The 23030-nt window shown below is 43.0% G+C and overlaps 1 long non-coding RNA gene across 1 annotated transcript; it reads right to left on the bottom strand.

Moving 5' to 3' along the window:
- LOC149983585 (uncharacterized) lies at positions 1-1389 on the bottom strand. Its single transcript, XR_016496442.1, has 3 exons — positions 867-1389; positions 231-297; positions 1-149 (listed from the first exon to the last, which is right to left on the bottom strand). It is a non-coding gene; the product is annotated as an uncharacterized LOC149983585 (long non-coding RNA).
- Positions 1390-23030: the final 21641 nt, after the last annotated feature.

Below are 23030 nucleotides of genomic sequence, written 5' to 3'. Positions count from 1 at the left end.
TATTTTTACCATTATTTTATTAGCGAAAGCATAATGATGTTGACGAAGAAGCCACATTTGCCTTGGGGTCCATCCCAATTGGTATTCTGTGGAACCATGTGTTTTTTTCGGTGCTGTCCGTTGTCCAGCCCTACGTATGGTTGTATGCTCTGCAAATACACGTTCACATTTTTAGTACACAATTATCGATTTACATTTATTTTTAAGAAAATGCACTGAAACCAAAATACCCCAAGTTTTGGTGATCCTCTCAGCTCCGGCTCATTTTCAAGTCCTCTGGTGGTTACAGTCCTAACCCTGGAATGGGTAGCACCATAGAAAGAAGCTGTAAGCTATGTCTGTAAGCCGGAAAAGGGCTTGGACCAAAACACACTGCTGCCTGGGTTTGCGTTGCAAATGAGGGCATAAACTGGGTCAAGACGCCAGCAGAGTAAGTAGACCTTTATGTAGTAAAATAAAGGTTAAATAAAAATAACTAAATTACTTACAACACCTACAGTATCTCTACAACAATTTTTTTCATTTCTACATGTAGGTCTCCTGATTTAAAACTTCTTGGTCCTACTTGAGATGTCTGCGTCTCAAGTAGGCACCTGGAAATGCAAATGCGCTACGCTAAATGCTAAATGTACTCGTTAAAACTCAAACGTTCATTAAAATAGACATGTAGGGTATTGAATTAAAGCTACACTCGTTGTGAATCTAGCCAACAAGTCAGATTTTTAAAATGCTTTTCGGCGAAAGCATGAGAAGCTATTATCTGATAGCATGCACCCCTCAAAATACCAGCACGACACGTAAACAACAGATTTTGCGGTAGCCGGCGCTACCCAAAACGCAGAAATAAAATATAAAACATTCATTACCTTTGATGATATTCTTTGTTGGCACTCCTATATGTCCCATAAACATCACAATTTGGTCTTTTTCCCGATTAAATCCGTCCATGAATGCCCAAAATATCCATTTGTGTGGCCTGTCTGCATCACGAAAAAAGCTATCTTCCAACACGCAACGTCATGTTTAAAAATGATATAAGTTGCCTATATTCTTTGACAAAAAACTTCAACCTACTTTTATAACCCAACTTTAGGTATTTGTAAACGTTAATAAGCGATCAAATTGATCACTAGGCGATCTGTATTCAATAGCAGCTACAAAAGAAAACAGTGTCCATTTTTCAATCTTCCAAAATCGATTGAGGTAGGCTGGATGGAATCAATGATCTATTCGTAATGTCTCAATGGATTTTTGTCAATGAAAATGACCTTTTTGGCGACATCGTGTGGAAGCTGTAGGAATTGCATCCGTCTCCATATTAAATTTGGTTTCCTTTAAATAATCCATGAAAGGGGCGCATGGATACTTTTTTCAGATTTCAGTGAGCAGTTTTTCTTGCGCTTTTCGTTGAAACACACGCTCTGTTATAGTCACAGCCGTGATTTAACCCGTTTTAGAAACTTCAGAGTGTTTTCTATCCACACATACTAATCATGTGCATATACTATATTCCTGGCATGAGTAGCAGGACGCTGAAAAGTTGCGCGATTTTTAACAGAATGTTCGAAAAAGGAGGGGGTAGGATAAAGAGGTTAAACCCGATCGAATTTGTTTGGCATCACCTGAAAACATTCAACTCTGCCAAGCCTAGAGTACAAGCAAAGAAGGCCATCAAGACGTTTTGGCTTGAGAAAGTGATGATACAATTCTCCCCCTACCCTCCTTCTTGGCAAGAGTCTCTTGTCCTGCTAACAGCTCATAATGGGTGGATGGATGGCTTCTTTTCTATTCCAATGTATTCAAGGATGTCGTAATTGCAGACATTTACCATTCTCATTCTCAGACTGGAAACGTTGTTTGCAGAGTCCACAATCTCCTTTTCATGTCCTTGTTTAAAAAAATAACGATATTTTGGAGATGATTTTGTTTTCAAATAATGGAAAGTGAGTGGTTGTAATCTGAATAAAGGGAAAAAGGCCATTCTTGAACATGGGGTGAGACAATAGGCCCTTTTAATTTAGTCTGGCTTGCCATTCTGTTAGATTCTAATTCTCAGAGTAAAAAACTCAATGGACAGTATGAAAGCTTAACCAAGTTTAATTCTTCCCAGAGGGTGCCGTTCCAAATAAAATTGAATATTTTGCTCATAATTTAAACAGGTCGTTCTCTGCCTGACAAACGTTTTTACAGCTTCCAAAAGCATAATCAGTGCTCTAACTCCCCCTTGCGGTGGTCTGGAGCAATGAAGCAGTGACGCAGGGTAACATACTAAACCACAAATTAACTCTAAGTCCGTGGCATAATCTCTAAACTTTTAATTGAGTAACCACACAACTGCGCTTGTCCTACTTATCGAATTCCGAGGCGCATATTGAAGATGTTGGAAGAACTGTCCACATTCACTTTTGTCAGCTAACAAGATGAGTAGGCCTAACGAACAGCAAAAACACTAGTCTATGTCAATCTACTATCCCTCATAGTACAAAAGACCACTATCATTATTGTCATCAATGCACTTAAATAGCGAATGGAGGACGCTTTTCCTGTAGTTCATTTTCATGCCAGCCATGTAGGCTATGCTCCTGTTGTAAAGATAAGCAATGTGCTTAATATTAGGAAAGTTGAGCAATAAATATAGTAGGTAAGTGTCACATTCGTTGTATGGAGGAGACCAAGGCTCAGCGTGATAAGAATACATTCTTCTTTTAATTAAACACTTAACAAACTAACAAAACGAACGTGAAGCTACAATAACAAGTAATGACAGGCAACTACACATAGACAATAACCCACAAAATACCCAAGGAATATGGCTACCTAAATATGGTCCCCAATCAGAGACAACGATAAACAGCTGCCTTTGATTGGGAACCAATCTAGGCAACCATAGACATATAAACACCTAGATATACAACAACCCCTAGACATACAAAACCCCTAGACAATGCAAAAACTACACAAGCCACCCTCGTCACACCCTGAGCTAACCAAAATAATAAAGAAAACAAAGATAACTAAGGTCAGGGAGTGACAGTAAGCCTATTAAAAGCTGATGGGATCCTACTCTTTTTAATAGAGGCCATCAAAACTCACTATTCTCACGCAATTACATAGCCTATAGAAATCTTGTTTAACATAAGCTCATGGTCTGTCAAGATTTTTTATTACATTTGCATTGATGTCAGAATGATTAGAGGAACAATAGATTGCTGAGTATCAGGCAGTTAGCAAGTTTGGTAGGCTACTAATGACCATCAGCATCATTTTGGGGCGGCAGGGTAGCCTAGTGGTTAGAGCGTTGGACTAGTAACCGGAAGGTTGCGAGTTCAAACCCCCGAGCTGACAAGGTACAAATCTGTCGTTCTGCCCCTGAACAGGCAGTTAACCCACTGTTCCCAGGCCGTCATTGAAAATAAGAATTTGTTCTTAACTGACTTGCCTGGTTAAATAAAGGTAAAATAAAAAAAAAAAAAAAAATAAATAAATAAATAAATAAATAAATAAATAAATAAATAAATAAAATCAGCATCATTAGAGCTTGGAGAAGCCTAGTTACCTTCACTAAACATTAATGTGGAATTTGACTGCGGTCATGACTTGTGACCGCCGGTGACCGCCAATACCCCTGTTCAACACAGTCTTTGCTGTTTCTGTACTTGTTCTCTGTAATGGTCTTCTCGCCACAGACTGGTGCCATTGTGCCTGACATATTCACGGACACAAACGAGACAAAGGAAAAGTATTTTATAATTTTGCACGACAAGACAACAGATGTTTTTTTATGTATTTTTTATTTCACCTTTTTTTAAACCAGGTAGGCCAATTGAGAGCAAGTTCTCATTTACAACTGCAACCTGGACAAAATAAAGCAAAGCAGTGCGACACAAACAACACAAAGTTACACGTGGGAAGAACAAACGTACAGTCAATGACACAATAGAAAAATCTATATACAGTATGTGCAAATGTAGTAAGATTAGGGAGGTAAGGCAATAAATAGGCCATAGTGGCGAAATAATTACAATTTAGCAATTAAACACAGGAGTGATAGATCTGTAGAAAGTAAATAGAGAGAAACTAGGGTGCAAAAGAGCAGAAAAACAAATAACAATATGCCGACGAGGTAGTTGGGTGGGCTATTTACAGATGGGCTGTGTACAGGTGCAATGATCAGTAAGCTGCTATGACAGCTGATGCTTAAAGTTAGTGAGGGAGATTTAAGTCTCCAGCTTCAGTGATTTTTGCAATTAGTTCCGGTCATTGGCAGCAGAGAACTGGAAGGAAAGGCTGCCAAAGGAGGAGTTGGCTTTGGGGATGACCAGTGAAATATACCTGCTGGAGCGTATGTTTTGGGTGGGTGCTGCTATGGTGACCAGTGAGCTGAGATAAGGCAGGGCTTTACCTAGCAAAGACTTATAGATGACCTGGAGCCAGTGGGTTTGGCGATAAAGATGAAGCGAGGGCCAGCCAACGAGAGCATACAGGTCGCAGTGGTTTGTAGTGTATGGGGCTTTGGTGACAAAACTAATGGCACTGTGATAGACTACATCCAATTTGCTGAGTAGAGTGTTGGAGGCTATTTTGTAAATGACATCGCCGAACTCAAGGATTGGTAGGATAGTCAGTTTTACGAGGGTATGTTTGGAAGTCAAAATGTTGTCTGTGAGGATAACAGAACTGATATTGCAGGCGAAAACCTGAGGAAAATCCAATCAGGAAGTGCCTCTTATTTTGAAACCTCTCTGTTCCTATGCATGCTTATCCTCCATTTAAAGGGATATCAAACAGATTCCTTTTTCTGTGGCTTCCCTAAGGTGTCAAGAGTCTTTAGACATATTTTCAGGCTTTTATTTTGAAAAATGAACGAGAAAGATCACATTGCGTAAGTGGATAGGTGGGGGCTCTCAGAGTGAGCTTTGCGCAACAGAGTAAAGCGGCCATTGTTTCTCCCTGTCCTATAGAAAAACCTACAGTCTCGGTTGATATAGTATCGAATATATATTTTAAAAACAACCTGAGAATTGATTATAAAAAAACGTTTGACATGTTTCTGTGGACATTATGGATATTATTTGGAATTTTCGTCTGCGTTGTCGTGACCGCTCTTTCCTGTGGATTTCTGAACATAACGCGACAAACAAACAAGGTATTTTGGATATAAAAATAATCTTTATGGAACAAAAGGAACATTTGTTGTGTAACTGGGAGTCTTGTGAGTGAAAACATCCGAAGATCATCAAAGGTAAACGATTAATTTGATTGCTTTTCTGATTTTCGTGACCAAGCTACCTGATGCTAAGTGTACTTAATGATTTGTCATGCGATCGATAAACTTACACAAACGCTTGGATTGCTTTCGCTGTAAAGCATAATTTCTAAATCTGAGACGACAGGTGGATTAACACAAATCTAAGCTGTGTTTTGCAATATTGCACTTGTGATTTCATGAATATTAATATTTTTTAGTAGTATTATTTGACTGTGGCGCTATGCTATTCAGCGGTTGCTGATGACAATTATCCCGCTTAAGGGATGTGGGTAGCGTCAAGAGAGCAGTTGGAGGCCACGGAAGGAGTGTTGTATGGCATTGAAGCACGTCTGGAGGGTTGTTAACACAGTGTCCAAAGAAGGGCCAGAAGTATACAGAATGGTGTCGTCTGCGTAGAGGTGGATCAGAGAATCACCAGCAGCAAGAGCGACATCATTGATGTATACAGAGAAAAGAGTCGGCCCGAGAATTTAACCCTGTGGCACCCCCATAGAGACTGCCAGAGGTCCGGACAACAGGCCCTCCGATTTGACACACTGAACTCTGTATGAGAAGTAGTTGGTGAGCCAGGTAAGGCAGTCATTTGTTAATAAACATTAATAAACACTGTCGTTTCCCAATGACTCTATTAGAGTGTGTTTGCTTCAGCTGTGCAGGAGAGAGTGAGTGAAAGAGAGAGAGAGAAAGAGACAGAGAGAGAGAGAGCAATAAAGACACAGAGGACTGGAGAGAGAGGGATGGAGAGAGAGGCAGAGACACTGAGAGATCAAGGTCCTTTGTAGTTTGTACAAGGCTGTCCTGTAATCCGCTGGTTTCCTCTCCTCCTCTCCTCTCCAGTCTGCTGCCTGAAGATGCAGATCAAGTCATTGTAATGATCTTCTGATTGAGTATTCATCAATTATTACACCGTTGTTTTCTTTTTAATTATGCAAATTATGACTAATTACCTTGACAATAATGGAGGCCGCCAGTTGTTCTGAGCTGTGGAATGGTACAATTAGCATCCAGTTTATCTAATGGTGCCATGTATAAATAATATTTATTAGTCTGTGTGAATGTATAGTTTGTATAGTTATTGTGGGAGCAGCTATTACTTTCGTCCTCCTCACTGAAGCTTACAGGAAGTAGGAAGTCCATGTGATTAATGTCAGGGAGGAAGAGGATGGACAGAAACTCTTCATCAACGAGATTACCTCCGTTTACATTCTACATTATCAACAAAATGACTAATACGCATGAGCAAATAATGAACGTCTTCTGGGCTCTTTCATCCTGAAGTAAAAGCAGCAACACTGGTTTATTCTCTTGGGATCTCTAAAAGTTTACAAAAGGCCGGCATATGTCAATGACTTTTTGGCTTTCCTAAAATATAATTTTGTGTTGAAATGTTCTTGCAGTAGCCACCTGCGACCCATTATGTATCCGTCAGTGGGTAGTTAGGCAATATGTGGCATATTTTGCCTGAGGGCATAGAGTTTGTTTCTTGTTCTTGTAAAACAGAGATTTTAAAAAGCACCTACCTCTTACAAGAGCTGCTGGAGGATTTTCCACGGATGCCAATACCCCCACATCTAATCTTGTCTCACCCATGTCTCTCTGAATACGACTTTAGAATTTTGTTTTGATGGGACTCTGTTGTACTCATATGACCTTTGTTGCAATTCAATTTCATCATCATCTGCACTAGCTGTTATGTTTTCACTTTATTTGTTTGTGTCAGCAGTAAATGTCCATTGAAAGGGCCCATGTCAAAGCCAAATTCATTTTTCAATGGGTCCTGTCGCTCACAATGTTTCTCAAGAAATAGGAAGAAAGCATCTCTTTCTCTTTTCCATTCTTTCTTGTACTGTTACAGACCTTCTCCCAGGGAGTAACCCTTTTGTGTGTCGCTCTATATAGCGTAGCCCTTTTCTGCAGTTAATGACAAAAAGTGCCTTCTCTGGCCTCATGAATGGAATGTTATTTTTCATAATTAATAGAGATATTTTTTTTATACGACTAAAATCCAATGTTTCTATGTCAAACTGTTTTGTTATATTTCAGTCTTCTGTGAAGTATATAAAGGCCAATATTGGGATGCAATCTCAAAATTGAATTCATTTCAACTCCATATCTGACATAGTACAGGTGTCTTTTTTTGTAAGCCCATAACCATGTGTGTGATGTAGTGTATACTTTTCCTTCCAAGTAGATTTGCTTAAGACTACCAAGAATCACTGCGTGACCCTGATTTAGCCCACTGCAGTAAAAGGTTAGTAAGTACACCAGAGGGAAGAGCGAGAAAGTGGAGGGGGGTAATGGTAGATTTCACACCACAAAAGCTTTATGGTCCCTTTCCTTTTGACAAGCACTAGAGGTGCTTAGGTCTGTACTGGGAACTAAATGCGTCATTTAACGGACAAAGGGATGAGAGAGAAGAGAGAAGATACAACATGTGGGCAATAACACATTATTTTCTCTTTCATTAGACCCTCACAGCAGTGTGTTCTGTGGTCTTACAATACAGAAATTATAAAGGTGAATAACCATGACCCTTGATCCACCTTTGATCCTCTTGGTAACTTCGGGATCTGTTCGCTGTTGCTGCCGATTTAGTGATGGATAGGCTGTTGTTTTTATATACAGGACACAACACACATCATGAATAACATTTATTTCATTCCACAATACTTTAATACAAGGGTGTGCAATCTTACATACTTGCTTGCAGGGTTGCCCACCTCTTGCCTACAGTGTTAAATGCAGAGACACTGAGAGCTCCACGGCATGGATCTTCATCAGTCCTCCTGTCCTGGTCGCGTCAGAATGATGAGCAGATCTGTGTGTCAGTTTGTAGCGCACCACATGTTGGCTTTCTGCACTCCAGTGCTCTGTGCTCTCCCCACCTCACTGTGGTCCTCTGTTCGTAAACTCTGACAGAGCCCTACTAATGCTAGCTAGCTAAATGGAGGATCCGACACTCATGCACGCATGCACACACGTACGCACACACGCGCGCACACACAATTTCCAACAGTGCTCAGGTCTGCAGAGAGTGGCTGTAACGGCGTTCGTCTGTAGGAGGAGGAGAAGCGGACCAAAGCGCAGCGTGGTGGTTGTTCATTGTATTTTATTCACGACACTATACATGAACAAACTAACGAAAAAACAAGAAACGTGAGAACTCAAAACCTAATACAGCCTATCTGGTGAATACTACACAAAGACAGGAACAATCACCCACAAACACACAGTGAAACCCAGGCTACCTAAGTATGATTCTCAATCAGAGACAACTAATGACACCTGCCTCTGATTGAGAACCATACTAGGCCGAAAACATAGAACTGCCCCAAAACATAGAAAAACAAACATAGACTGCCCACCCAACTCACGCCCTGACCATACTAAATAAATACAAAAACAAAGGAAATAGAGGTCAGAACGTGACAGTACCCCCCCCCAAAAGTGCGGACTCCGGCCGCAAAACCTTGACCTATAGGGGAGGGTCTGGGTGGGCGTCTGTCCGCGGTGGCGGCTCTGGCGCGGGACGCGGACCCCACTTCGCCATTGTCTCAGTCCGCCTTATTGTCCGCCTCCGTGGCTTACTCACCATGCCCACCCCTCTCAATGACCCCACTGGACAGAGGGGCTGCTTGGGACAGAGGGGCAGCTTCTCGGGACAGAGGGACAGCTGCTCGGGACAGAGGGACAGCTGCTCGGGACAGAGGGACAGCTGCTCGGGACAGAGGGACAGCTGCTCGGGACAGAGGGACAGCTGCTCGGGACAGAGGGACAGCTGCTCGGGGCGGAGGGGCTCTAGCGGCCCCTGGCTGACTGGCGGCACTGGCGGCCCCTGGCTGACTGGCGGCCCCTGGCTGACTGGCGGCACTGGCGGCCCCTGGCTGACTGGCGGCACTGGCGGCCCCTGGCTGACGGGCGGCACTGGCGGCCCCTGGCAGACGGGCGGCACTGGCGGCGCCGGGCAGACGGGCGGCGCTGGCGGCGCCGGGCAGACGGGCGGCGCTGGCGGCGCCGGGCAGACGGGCGGCGCTGGCGGCGCCGGGCAGACGGGCGGCGCTGGCGGCGCCGGGCAGACGGGCGGCGCTGGCGGCGCCGGGCAGACGGGCGGCGCTGGCGGCGCCGGGCAGACGGGCGGCGCTGGCGGCGCCGGGCAGACGGGCGGCGCTGGCGGCGCCGGGCAGACGGGCGGCGCTGGCGGCGCCGGGCAGACGGGCGGCGCTGGCGGCGCCGGGCAGACGGGCGGCGCTGGCGGCGTTGGGCAGACGGGAAGCTCCGATGGCGCCGGACAGACGGGAGGCTCCGGCAGAGGCGCCGGACAGGCGGGAGGCTCCGGCAGCGGCGCCGGACAGGCGGGAGGCTCCGGCAGCGCTGGAGAGGAGGAAGGCTCTGGTAGCGCCGGAGAGGCGGGAGACTCCGGCAGCGCTGGAGAGGAGGAATGCTCTGGACGGATGGGCCGGAGAGACAGCCTGGTACGGGGAGCTGCCACCGGAGGGCTGGGGTGTGGAGGTGGTGACGGATAGACCGGGCCGTGCAGGCGCACTGGAGCTCTTGAGCACCGAGCCTGCCCAACCTTACCTGGTTGAATTGTCCCGGTCGCCCTGCCAGTGCGGCGAGGTGGAATAGCCCGCACTGGGCTATGCAGGCGAACCGGGGACACCGTGCGCAAGGCTGGTGCCATGTAAGCCGGCCCAAGGAGACGCACTGGAGACCAGATGCGTAGAGCCGGCTTCATGGCACTTGGCTCGATGCCCACTCTAGCCCGGCCAATACGCGGAGCTGGAATGTACCGCACCGGGCTGTGCACCCGCACTGGGGACACCGTGCGCTCCACAGCATAACACGGTGCCTGCCCGGTCTCTCTAGCCCCCCGGTAACCACAGGAAGTTGGCTCAGGTCTCCTACCTGGCGTAGCCATACTCCCTGTTAGCCCCCCCCCAAGAAATTTTTGGGGCTGACTCCCGGGCTTCCATCCACGACGCCGCGCTGCCTCCTCATACCAGCGCCTCTCCGCTTTTGCCGCCTCCAGTTCTTCTTTGGGACGGCGATATTCTCCTGGCTGAGCCCAGGGTCCTCTTCCGTCTAATTCGTCCTCCCATGTCCATACCTCCTCGCGCTGCTCCTGCTGCTTTTTCCTTTGCCCATTACCACACCGCTTGGTCCTGTTGTGGTGGGTGATTCTGTAACGGCGTTCGTCTGTAGGAGGAGGAGAAGCGGACCAAAGCGCAGCGTGGTGGTTGTTCATTGTATTTTATTCACGACACTATACATGAACAAACTAACGAAAAAACAAGAAACGTGAGAACTCAAAACCTAATACAGCCTATCTGGTGAATACTACACAAAGACAGGAACAATCACCCACAAACACACAGTGAAACCCAGGCTACCTAAGTATGATTCTCAATCAGAGACAACTAATGACACCTGCCTCTGATTGAGAACCATACTAGGCCGAAAACATAGAACTGCCCCAAAACATAGAAAAACAAACATAGACTGCCCACCCAACTCACGCCCTGACCATACTAAATAAATACAAAAACAAAGGAAATAGAGGTCAGAACGTGACAGTGGCGGAGTTCTTTCAAGCAGACTATTCCACAGCAGTCCCGATAACAAGGCCATGTCATGTAACAAAGTAAACAAAAACCACAAAAATAAAAATCTATCTTTAATGAAATGTTAAGTGTTTGCTCAGCATGCAAGCATATGCACACACAAACAAAAAACACACACAAATGCACAAACATCTCATAGCTGTTTCGAGATGTTCACATGTTTGCAGGCTGTGATCACTGGAGCTGAAACTTATGCATATTTATGTGTATGAGTTTGATGCATTTTCCATTGTTTGTTTGTGAAATTGGTAAATTGGCCAACCTTTAGGTATGCTGCGTGTTTCCCAGACTGTAAAACCAAGAAGAAAGGGTGACATTTCGCCCTATAATTTATCTGAACACACCAGTATGGTTGATTGACAGAGCTTGTAAGGGCCTCCTATTTTTCCAATCAGTAAAGTAATCATGGAGGAAGCCTCATGGGTTAGCCCCACGTAATCTAGTCATGGTGGGCTGATCATCATCTGATAGAGGAGAGATTGTGGATGCCTCTCAGATAGGCTCTCAGCAATTGGGAAGTCTCCTGCTGTCTTCATTTTGAGAGACTGTGAATGCATGCATTTTATAGCTGAGTATGTGTCCTTAAAGTTTTTTTGTCAGAGAGTCAAATTTAATAGAGTCCCCTGACCTCTTCTTGGACATAAAAGTGATTTTAGACCTTGTAAAAATAGGAGACAGACTCAGAGGACAATACTTTCAGTTTTTAGAATAAGATTGGACACTTATTCAATTACTCAGGCTACAGATCGGACAGAAGGAAGGATGGAAGGAAGGAGAGGGAAGGGAGTAATGGGGGAAGGAAGGAAAGAAGGGAGGAAGGAAGGAAAGAGGTGAGTAATGGAGGAAGGAAGGAATAAACAAAGGGAGGAAGGGCTAAGGCAAGGTAGGATCCTTTTGGAAAAGGGACATTGTTTGAGCCACATGGAAAATGCATCAAGTGAGGACATCTACAGGTAACTGCCAAAATAAAGGAAACACCAACATAAAGTGTCTTAAATGAATAGGTCATTGGGCCACAACTTGCCCTATTAAGGCATGACCCCAAGCATGATGAGATGTTAATTGTGTTAAGGTGAGCATCTGCTTTCAATATACATTGTATCCCTAATTGACTCAAGTGTTTCCTTTATCTTGACAGTAACATGTATATTGTATACACAGTATGACAGATCCAAGTTCAGCTTATAGATAGATCCATCAGGCTGGTGGAATATGTAAGCCTCTTAAGCCGTCTTGATTGGCCCCCCTCAGACTCAGACAAGACATGAGATGAGATTGATAGCTAATCCTAATGTCTGTCCCAGCACCCAATGACACTGTGCTCACTTCAGACAGGTCTGCCCGCTCTGCTGATGAGGCCTCATCCCCAGTCACTCTGCAAATGATCAAGCCCATTAATTTTCTTTGTCTTTCAAACGGGACCAAATCCTCATCCATCACAGGAAGCTTTGCCATAATTCACCAGCTATTTTCTCTGGCTGACCTGAAATAGCCAAACAGGCCTGGGAGGATAAATGGGAACATGATTCTTCCTCATGCTTAGTCCATAGCAAAGAAACAAGGCAATGGGCAGTATGATATTAATGCCCACGTCAGGGGAGGAATATACAACAATAAACATTGAAATTCTTCAAAATACATCAAATCTTGGGCATAATGAACCCTTGTGTCTTAAAGGCATGGAAACACATATGCTTCAAATGTGATATTGGCCATTTCAGCGCAAGCGTTTAAATCATATTTCATTCCTGGCACTCCCTTCGTCCTGCCCAGAACCAGTGTATTCCCAAGGGCCAACAGAACTGAACAGCGGCAGACGGAAGGCAAGCGAAGCAGCCACACACCCTTGCTCTCTCTGCACACACCAGCTTAACCAGACACACAAACTCTCTGAATGGCAATGCAATATTAGCAAGCTTCCATATTTAGAGTAATCGCTTGATGCCTGAATTGTGTGAAAATTGGAGAGGTCCAGAGTTTGCTGTACCAATTATCGCAGGTCTGGTAACCCCTACTGTATGTACCCTGTAACGCTAGCGGGAGAAGAAACTGATTCTAAACTTGTTGGCCTTTCTCTAGGCTAACTGGGCCGTGGTAAATGATGTCCCAAGGAAGTGTTTTAATAACACAGAGTTTACAAGACGCTGAATATAAACCTGTGGGATGAATGAGTCCTACGTCACCTGGGTTCTGGGTCACTGGCTGATAAGTAGGTGACTGCTGTATGGGAGGGAGTGAAAGACGGAGGGAGGAAGAGTGGAAGGGAAGAAACGGATGGAGAGAGGGGGAGATAATTGATATATGTCACCAAACTGTAATCTTGGGCTGTTATTTTTGCAGTCATACTTTCATGGACAGAATTTCAATGTATGAGTTCCTCTACAAAATTATGACAATCCACTATACTACCTATGATGCATTTACTTCCTACTGTTCCATTGGCTGCATTTTGTTTATTAACCTTATATTCAACTAGCTCTCACAGTCTTACGTCAGAATGTTTATTCATGTTCTCAAACGTCAAATTTCGAAGTTGTTGCAAACGTCATATTGTTTAAAGCTAAGTTTAGACATTAACTCTGAATGGTTAAGGTAAGGATTAAAGTTTGGGATAGGCTTAAAACAAAAATCTAAAAAAAAAATGTTTTTGCCTGGATTCAAACTTGATGTTTGGAATCAGAGGTAGATGCTTATACACATTCACCATCCCCATCCACGATGCCATAGCAAAACCTACTTAAAAAGCCTAAAAACCTAAAAAGCTACTTGAAGATAACAATGCTCACTGGATGGATGTCGAATACGGACTTGTATCACAGGTGACCTGGCTGTTACATTAGACTTCTGACAGCTTGGAAATTATATAATACATTTTTATCCCCCACCTGGGGAATTTAGCTGTTTCTCTTTCACCCCATCTCTCTCTCTCTCTCTCTCTTTCTCTCTCTCCTTCTTTCTCTCTCTCTCTATCTCTCTCTTTCTCGTTCTCTCTCTGCTTTACAAATGCACAGAGAAACACAGAGTTAGGCGAGGCAAGCTGTATCTCTCTCGCTGTTTCAGACTGAATGTATCACTAATAAATGTACCCCTGCCTCAGCCTCTCTGCGTTTATAAAAATGCTCAGCACAAATCCAGACATATGGGGAGGAAAGCATTAGAACTTATTACTAGCATTTCCACATGTTTAGCAATACCCCTTGACGATCTGTGGGAGATATGCCTGCTTTTAGATAAATAGTCTGTTCTCACTATCAGTTAACCTTTGTGTCTTAGTCAGTTTGCCCAACATGAACATAATGTTATGATTGTAACTTGTTTATACCCGTTGTGACTTCCAATCGGCTATGAGGAAACCGGCAGTAGCAACATCATGGTGCAAGCTCCAATCCCTCAGAGAGACAGAATAAGATACACAAGGCTTCACAGGAGATGTTAGCTACTATAGCCTGCTTTTCGGCACCAAAATGATGTTATTTGCCATTGCAGTTAGTGGATAATAATTAACTGTTTATTCGGATTGGTGAATGTTAAGCAGTTAGTCTACACATGTAAGCAATAGCCATACTATTTATGCCCTAATATGAACACAAAACTCTCTGATAATTGATAAGCTATGTGAGGTCAATGCTCTTTATCAATCAAGGCAGGCTCATCTAAGGGCAGACTATTGAAAAGTGAACGTTTTCCTTTAGATTCCTTTAGAATCAGTCCCCCTGTTCAATACAGGACCAGACATGAATCTACGGGGAACATTTCCTTATCTGTTCCTACACAACATTTTCAGCATATTAATCAATAAAACCACAGCTATACATGTTCAGTAGCTTTATTTGAGTTGGTTTGAAGTGATTCAACTGCTACTTTTTGATTTTCAAATCATTCTTGGGCCCTGGAGAGATTTCTGCCCAGGCAGATAAGCGATCTGTGTGACAGATAGCGTGTGATGTGATGTGTGCCCACAGCTTTAAGCTGACTCTTTGATAGACACCTTACACAAATTCCCAAGTATTGATGTAAATCGAAGATGCGCTGCCTCCCTGGAATACCTGCCTACAGCTCCTGACGATGTTATTTTCCACAGGAACTCAATAGCGGTAGCATTTACACAATGCAAATATTTACGGTAATCTGAGCTACACAGTTATGCATACGGTATTGTATTGAACACTGCATACTATTACACACCGCATAGTGTATGCATAGTCTTAGGGGGATGGAAAAGTTTGAAAGTATATAGAAATAACTAGAATTGTGCAATACGTCTTTATGACTAGATCAATCCTCAGGTTCATGTAGCATGGAAGGCCTTGAGTTATGGATTCAATTCCTGATAAATACATTTTTGTCATACTATTTCTCTATTTCATTCTCTGTGTTTTTTTCTCTCTTCATCCTCTCTTTCTTGATGACTTTTTTTCTCAGTGTAACAATGACCTACAGTAAGGTTAGAAATACAGATCTTCTCGTGATCTACAGCCTCCTAAGAGGAGTAGAAGTCTGTCCTGTACTTATTGTATATCAAATCAAAATGTATTTGTCTCATGCGCTCATGCGCCGAATACAACAACAGACCTTACTGTGAAATGCTTACTTACAAGCCCTTAACCAACAATGCAGTTTTAAACTAAAGTTGACTCATTTTGTTAATTGGTTCACCCTTGGCAGTGCTCATCTTTCACTAAACTCTTTCCGTTGCTACCAGTCTGTTCAAAGCAGTCCTTGACATCCACCCTGACAGGCAGAGAGTTGAGTCTTCAGTTGGGGTAATTGCTGGTGGCCATCAATGTTTACAAAATAGAACAAAATGTTGCAAAGGGCAAAGTTAATGAATTAAAGGAATATTTGAATAATAACTAAATGGACAAAGTGTGAAAATGTTCTGTTTTGCTAGAATGTATGAACCCATAATCCATTTATTTTACACAGAGGTGAAAAGTGAAGCTTTAAAAGACCAAAAAAAAATGTGGTTGGATAAATGCCACCTCCAATCAATGGGTAATTGCTAATTGTTGCTAGCTTCAACTTACAGTAGTTTAAACCCATTTGTGAATTTTGTGTAATTATTGCAAGGAGAATTGGAAGAGAAACTGCGAGGGAAACACTATGGAAAGCAATTGGTGTTTGACAAAATGCCACTATTACATAAATATTTTCTCCATAATTAGCAGTGTTGAGAAGAATGTGTCTCAGGATGCAGCGATGTATGGTATCTAACACTGCCATCTAGAGAGCTGGGCTCTTCTCTCCAGACATCAGCTATCTCTGTGCACTGCTGCATTTTCACTCTGTCAGCTGACATCTGCCACACTCCTTATTTGTTAACCATGAGGACTATTTTGAGAAACAGAGAATGTGACGGGATATAAAGATAACAGCTTGACGTTTTGTTGAACGCAGCATCCACAGTGCTACGTGTTTGAATGTGGTGATGATCGCACTGCATATTTAGATCTTTAAATAACTAATGGATGGAGTCTTTGTGTAGGCACAGCTGTATAGTGTGTTAGGGATGGTACTGTGGTAGTGATATATACTTCCTGCCAGAGGGCTAAAAAAATTGTCAAAGACTCCAGTCACCCAAGTCATAGGATGTTCTCTCTGCTACCGCATGGCAAGTGGTACCGGAACTCCAAGTCTAGGTCCAAAAGGCTCCTTAACAGCTTCTACCCCTAAGCCATAAGACTGCTGAACAATTCATAAAATTGTCACCCTGACTATTTTCATGGACACAGCCCACCCCCCCCCCCCCCCTACTGCTGCTACTCTCTGTTTTTATCCATGCATAGTCACTTTACCCCTACCTACATGTACAAATTACCTTGACTAACCTGTACCCTTGCACATTGACTTGGTACCGTTACCCCCTGTAAATAGCTTCATTACTGTTATTTGGTTGTGTTACATTTATTTTTTATTTTTTTTTACTTTAGTTTATTTTGTAAATATTTTCTTAACTCTATTTTCTTAGCAAATGTGCCCACTCTGGTCTTGACACATGCCAACAGTTTGCAGATACACTGCGGGTAGACTGGCCTACATGATGAGATTATTATGGATAAGAGCAGGTCTGTTTTTATTTGTCAAACAGCAGCCAAACATCGATCATCATGTCACCAGAATAATTCCCTCAATATTTATTGGAAAGGAGCATCAAGTTAATCACCGTGCACTTTCACAACCTTGTGAAGTTCATCATAACTTATTTCATCTGTAGCCTAATAAACTGCATGCTTTCCCAAGTTGTAGTGGGAGGACCACAAAACATTTCCTCGTGTGACTCCAATTCCAATATGATTGTTATTATAACTTTGATATGATTGTTATTATATCAATATTTGCGCATAAAGGCATTGCCACAGCCATTTCCCAAATAATTTATTTTACCGACACAAAAGGATACCATCATTTCGAAGAAACAAATTGTCTGTCAACATTTATGACTCACCACCTGGATTCGTTCTTATGTAGCAACATTTGAACTTCTGTTTTTTTACATTGGATAAAAGTAGAGACTCAGCTACAAAATGGTACATCATACACTGCATTTCAAAAAACAATGGGAAAGTAATTCTGCTTTGAAAGTTGATCAGCTTGTAAACTCACTTTTGAGAAAACCGTCTTTCAATGTCTTGGTACTACTATTAGAGATCCCTTCTTTGTCTACACCAATTCAGCATTGTTCACACCCTCTTAAGCCTTAGCCCCACCCATCTCTAAGAGTTGATCCAACCGTTCTGTACTAACTTGCCAGCTACTTCCAGACATCTAAGAGAGAGAGAGAACAGCTCACTGAACATTACTAGCCCTGTCGCTCTATCTGTGTTTTCGTGTTCAGCTCTGACCTCTGACAGTCAAGCATCCAAGCATCCAAGCTAACTAGCTAACATTGGCTAGCTACTCCCAGACACATAATGAGAGAACACCCCATTCTGACCATTTCACTCGCCCTAGCAGAGCTGGTTAGGCTTTTTTCATGTTATGCAGAGCGTTGGTGACTGTAACTGTGCTGCTGGCAACAATTGAATTACACTTTGTTGTCGACATTTACTGACACCGGACATATTGAACGGGTGTTGAGCATTCAACGATGCATCATTTAGATAGCTGGCTAGAAAGCTAGCGAGGTAAACAATGAATCCCAATGCATGACGTAACGTTAGTTAGCGAGCCAGCCAGCTAACGTTACTTAGCTAGCTAACAGTGCAATTTAACTTGAAATTAAAATACTTTGTCAAAATTAGATTGGAGTCTTTTGCTAAGACATGTAGCTAGCTATCTAGCTAAATAATGGAGCATAATCACAACTCATGACATTACTACCCTGCATGAATCTGCAGGTAGCTATAAGAATAAGATCATACACATAATGTTAGCTAGCGACCCAGCCAGGTAACGTTACTTAGCTAACAGTAAAGTTGAAATGAAACCACTTTCTGTCAAAATTAGAAATGTGTAATATCTGAAAATCTTACCAGTATACATCATAGTTGGACATGTCTCCTGTCTGATGCCATGCATGGTTGACTTAGTTTGACGATGTAATCCAGACTGGTGTTTTCTCCATCTCCTTAGCTATCATACTCGATTTCCACTGATTTCTAAACTCGGTCCTCCAGAAAGTGGAGAGCATACACATAACGTTAGCTAGCGAGCCAGCCAGCTAATTTTAGCTAGCTAACAGTACAATTTAACTTGACATTAGATTTCTGCAGTTTTACTACGCGATACATAAAAAAACGTGTTCGACACGATTACCTAAACATACTGACCAGCTCCAATAGACAGACGTGGGCTATATGGTAGATTACGGACTCCTCTTTGGGGCTGCGTGTTCCTTCAAGGCTCAGTTGTCCTGAGTCTGCACAACTCTGCCAGGACCTAGGATCAAGAGAGACGCTCAAGTGTTTTAGTACTATATCTCTTGACACAATGATGAAAATAATCATGGCCTCTGAACCTTCAAGCTGCATACTGGACCCTATTCCAACTGAACTACTGAAAGAGCTGCTTCCTGTGCTTGGCCCTCCTATGTTGAACATAATAAACGGCTCTCTATCCACCGGATGTGTACCAAACTCACTAAAAGTGGCAGTAATAAAGCCTCTCTTGAAAAAGCCAAACCTTGACCCAGAAAATATAAAAAACTATCGGCTTATATCGAATCTTCCATTCCTCTCAAAAATCTTAGAAAAGGCTGTTGCGCAGCAACTCACTGCCTTCCTGAAGACAAACAATGTATATGAAATGCTTCAGTCTGGTTTTAGACCCCATCATAGCACTGAGACGGCACTTGTGAAGGTGGTAAATTACATTTTAATGGCATCGGACCGAGGCTCTGCATCTGTCCTCGTGCTCCTAGACCTTAGTGCTGCTTTTGATACCATCGATCACCACATTATTTTGGAGAGATTGGAAACCCAAATTGGTCTACACGGACAAGTTCTGGCCTGGTTTAGATCTTATCTGTCGGAAAGATATCAGTTTGTCTCTGTGAATGGTTTGTCCTCTGACAAATCAACTGTAAATTTTGGTGTTCCTCAAGGTTCCGTTTTAGGACCACTATTGTTTTCACTATATATTTTACCTCTTGGGGATGTTATTCGAAAACATAATGTTAACTTTCACTGCTATGCGGATGACACACAGCTGTACATTTCAATGAAACATGGTGAAGCCCCAAAATTGCCCTTGCTAGAAGCATGTGTTTCAGACATAAGGAAGTGGATGGCTGCAAACGTTCTACTTTTAAACTCAGACAAAACAGAGATGCTTGTTCTAGGTCCCAAGAAACAAAGAGATCTTCTGTTGAATCTGACAATTAATCTTAATGGTTGTACAGTCGTCTCAAATAAAACTGTGAAGGACCTCGGCGTTACTCTGGACCCTGATCTCTCTTTTGAAGAACATATCAAGACCATTTCAAGGACAGCTTTTTTCCATCTACGTAACATTGCAAAAATCTGAAACTTTCTGTCCAAAAATGATGCAGAAAAATTAATCCATGCTTTTGTCACTTCTAGGTTAGACTACTGCAATGCTCTACTTTCCGGCTACCCGGATAAAGCACTAAATAAACTTCAGTTAGTGCTAACTACGGCTGCTAGAATCCTGACTAGAACCAAAAAATGTGATCATATTACTCCAGTGCTAGCTTCCTGTCAAAGCAAGGGCTGATTTCAAGGTTTTACTGCTAACCTACAAAGCATTACATGGGCTTGCTCCTACCTATCTCTCTGATTTGGTCCTGCCGTACATACCTACACGTACGCTACGGTCACAAGACGCAGGCCTCCTAATTGTCCCTAGAATTTCTAAGCAAACAGCTGGAGGCAGGGCTTTCTCCTATAGAGCTCCATTTTTATGGAACGGTCTACCTACCCATGTAAGAGACGCAAACTCGGTCTCAACCTTTACTGAAGACTCATCTCTTCAGTGGGTCATATGATTGAGTGTAGTCTGGCCCAGGAGTGGGAAGGTGAACGGAAAGGCTCTGGAGCAACGAACCGCCCTTGCTGTCTCTGCCTGGCCGGTTCCCCTCTTTCCACTGGGATTCTCTGCCTCTAACCCTATTACAGGGCCTGAGTCACTGGCTTACTGGGGCTCTCTCATGCCGTCCTCCAGGTGTGTCACCTGAGTGGGTTGATTCACTGATGTGGTCATCCTGTCTGGGTTGCCCCCCCCCCCCTTGGGTTGTGCCGTGGCGGCGGTCTTTGTGGGCTATACTCAGCCTTGTCTCAGGATGGTAAGTTGGTGGTTGAAGATATCCCTCTAGTGGTGTGGGGGTTGTGCTTTGGCAAAGTGGGTGGGGTTATATCCTTCCTGTTTGGCCCTGTCCGGGGGTGTCCTCGGATGGGGCCACAGTGTCTCCTGACCCCTCCTGTCTCAGCCTCCAGTATTTATGCTGCAGTAGTTTATGTGTCGGGGGGCTAGGGTCAGTTTGTTATATCTGGAGTACTTCTCCTGTCCTAATCGGTGTCCTGTGTGAATCTAAGTGTGCGTTCTCTAATTCTCTCCTTCTCTCTTTCTTTCTCTCTCTCGGAGGACCTGAGCCCTAGGACCATGCCCCAGGACTGCCTGACATGATGACTCCTTGCTGTCCCCAGTCCACCTGGCCGTGCTGCTGCTCCAGTTTCAACTGACCTGAGCCCTTGGACCATGCCCCAGGACTACCTGACATGATGACTCCTTGCTGTCCCCAGTCCACCTGGCCGTGCTGCTGCTCCAGTTTCAACTGTTCTGCCTTATTTTTATTCGACCATGCTGGTCATTTACGAACATTTGAACATCTTGGCCATGTTCTGTTATAGTCTCCACCCGGCACAGCCAGAAGAGGACTGGCCACCCCACATAGCCTGGTTCCTCTCTAGGTTTCTTCCTAGGTTTTGGTCTTTCTAGGGAGTTTTTCCTAGCCACCGTGCTTCTACACCTGCATTGCTTGCTGTTTGGGGTTTTAGGCTGGGTTTCTGTACAGCACTTTGAGATATCAGCTGACGTACGAAGGGCTATATAAATAAATTTGATTTGATTTAGACCAATCCAAACTCATCTCTCTGCATGTCCAGCCCACTCATTATCTCAGCCAATCATGGTTATTGGGAAGGTTGCTCATTTTTTCTGTGGCTAAACCAACTAGGCTCGCAATTTAACAATGTATTTGTATTTACAGGTGGAGTACAAGTTTGATATTAAGGCACATGAAAGTTCACATGTTTGAGAAGGCATTTCTGCCAAAAAAATGCATTACGTTCAAACAGCTCTCCTGTGAAATCGTGACTTGCGACATACGCCTAGTTTCCTGAATCGGGTCACATTTATGAAATTCTTCTGACATTTCCTGATTTCATCAGTCCATTTTTTTAATGAGTCAGTTCATTCATCCACATGAAATGGTTGGATGAAAACCTGGTTATTCATGGTGAATTTCATTAATTAAGTCAACGTTATTTTTCATATACCCACATAGGCTCAACTCACAGAAACTGTGGTAAAATCCAACTACTCAAATTTGTATTTTTGGTAGATTGAAGAACCACTTATGAACTACCCACAGGAGACTGATTAATTTATTATCACAGTGGGATCATAAGGAGGAAAATGTGTTTATTCTATTCAAAATGTAGCTTGTATGTCTCAAGACAGCTATATGTCATTATGTTTGATATCTACAGCTTGTCGTTATGATATGGTACACACTTAACTTACACTTCACTTAAAAGAGGAGCATCTAAAGACCCACTGTATGCCTCACTATCTAGCTTTTCCCTATAGGCATTACTAAACTAGCAAACATCTAAGACTTACCCTTGAAGTTTTCAAGGAGTGATGTTATCAAAGTTATGTGATTTACAGAGAACACATCATTAGAGGAAGTCTAAAGTTCTGAATCTACTCTCAAGTTTGAATGAACATTGGCAGTTTGATGAATATGAAAACAACGGTGCCAGTCTAAATTCATGACCATTTGACGTGACAATGTCCTAGAAACAAATGTCCTGGTTTCAGTATTTGACAGGCTTGGCATTTTAGGTGAGTCATAGCTGGGTGTGTAACCAGATGTTGAATTATGACATCTACCCAGTACAATGAGCATTATAAAACATTCCACTGGAATCATGTTAAAAAATATATATTTTCAATTAATGAATGTTGATATTCAAAGTGTCTGTATGAATATTCTGCTGACTAAAATTACTGAAAGTTTGAAGAGCTGTATTGTTCCTTTGTTTAGTTGTTTTTGGGTTACCAACTCTATAAACTAAAGAGTTTGGTACTGTCGGATAAGAGAAGGAGAAAGAAATGGTAGCACTTCACGTTTGCCACATCAATCATTGAGCGTCGGAAAATACATGTGACTTGTTTTTCAACGTCCTAATCTTACAAAAGTTTCAGAAGTTGGACCACTAAGAAAGTCTTAGTTATTGAAACATATGTTACATGATTGAAGTCTCCTTTTCTTCTCCTTTTCAACATTTAAAGTCTCTCTCTCTAAAGTCTCTCTCCAGGGTTTGAGGTGGACTCTAGTGGACAATGTGGGCCTGACAATGACCATTGATTATGGTCATTGGCAATGACTATGTTCATATGGCAATGACTATTCTCCTCATCTGATGTCCATCTGATGAACATGGTTATATCTGGGA

The sequence above is a fragment of the Oncorhynchus mykiss genome, chromosome 5 (assembly GCF_057628025.1).
Source record: "Oncorhynchus mykiss isolate SJ-2025 chromosome 5, ASM5762802v1, whole genome shotgun sequence".
Classification (NCBI taxonomy): domain Eukaryota; kingdom Metazoa; phylum Chordata; class Actinopteri; order Salmoniformes; family Salmonidae; genus Oncorhynchus; species Oncorhynchus mykiss.
The sequence above is the reverse complement of the archived record's forward strand: the minus strand, read 5'-3'. Positions and strand labels throughout refer to the sequence as shown.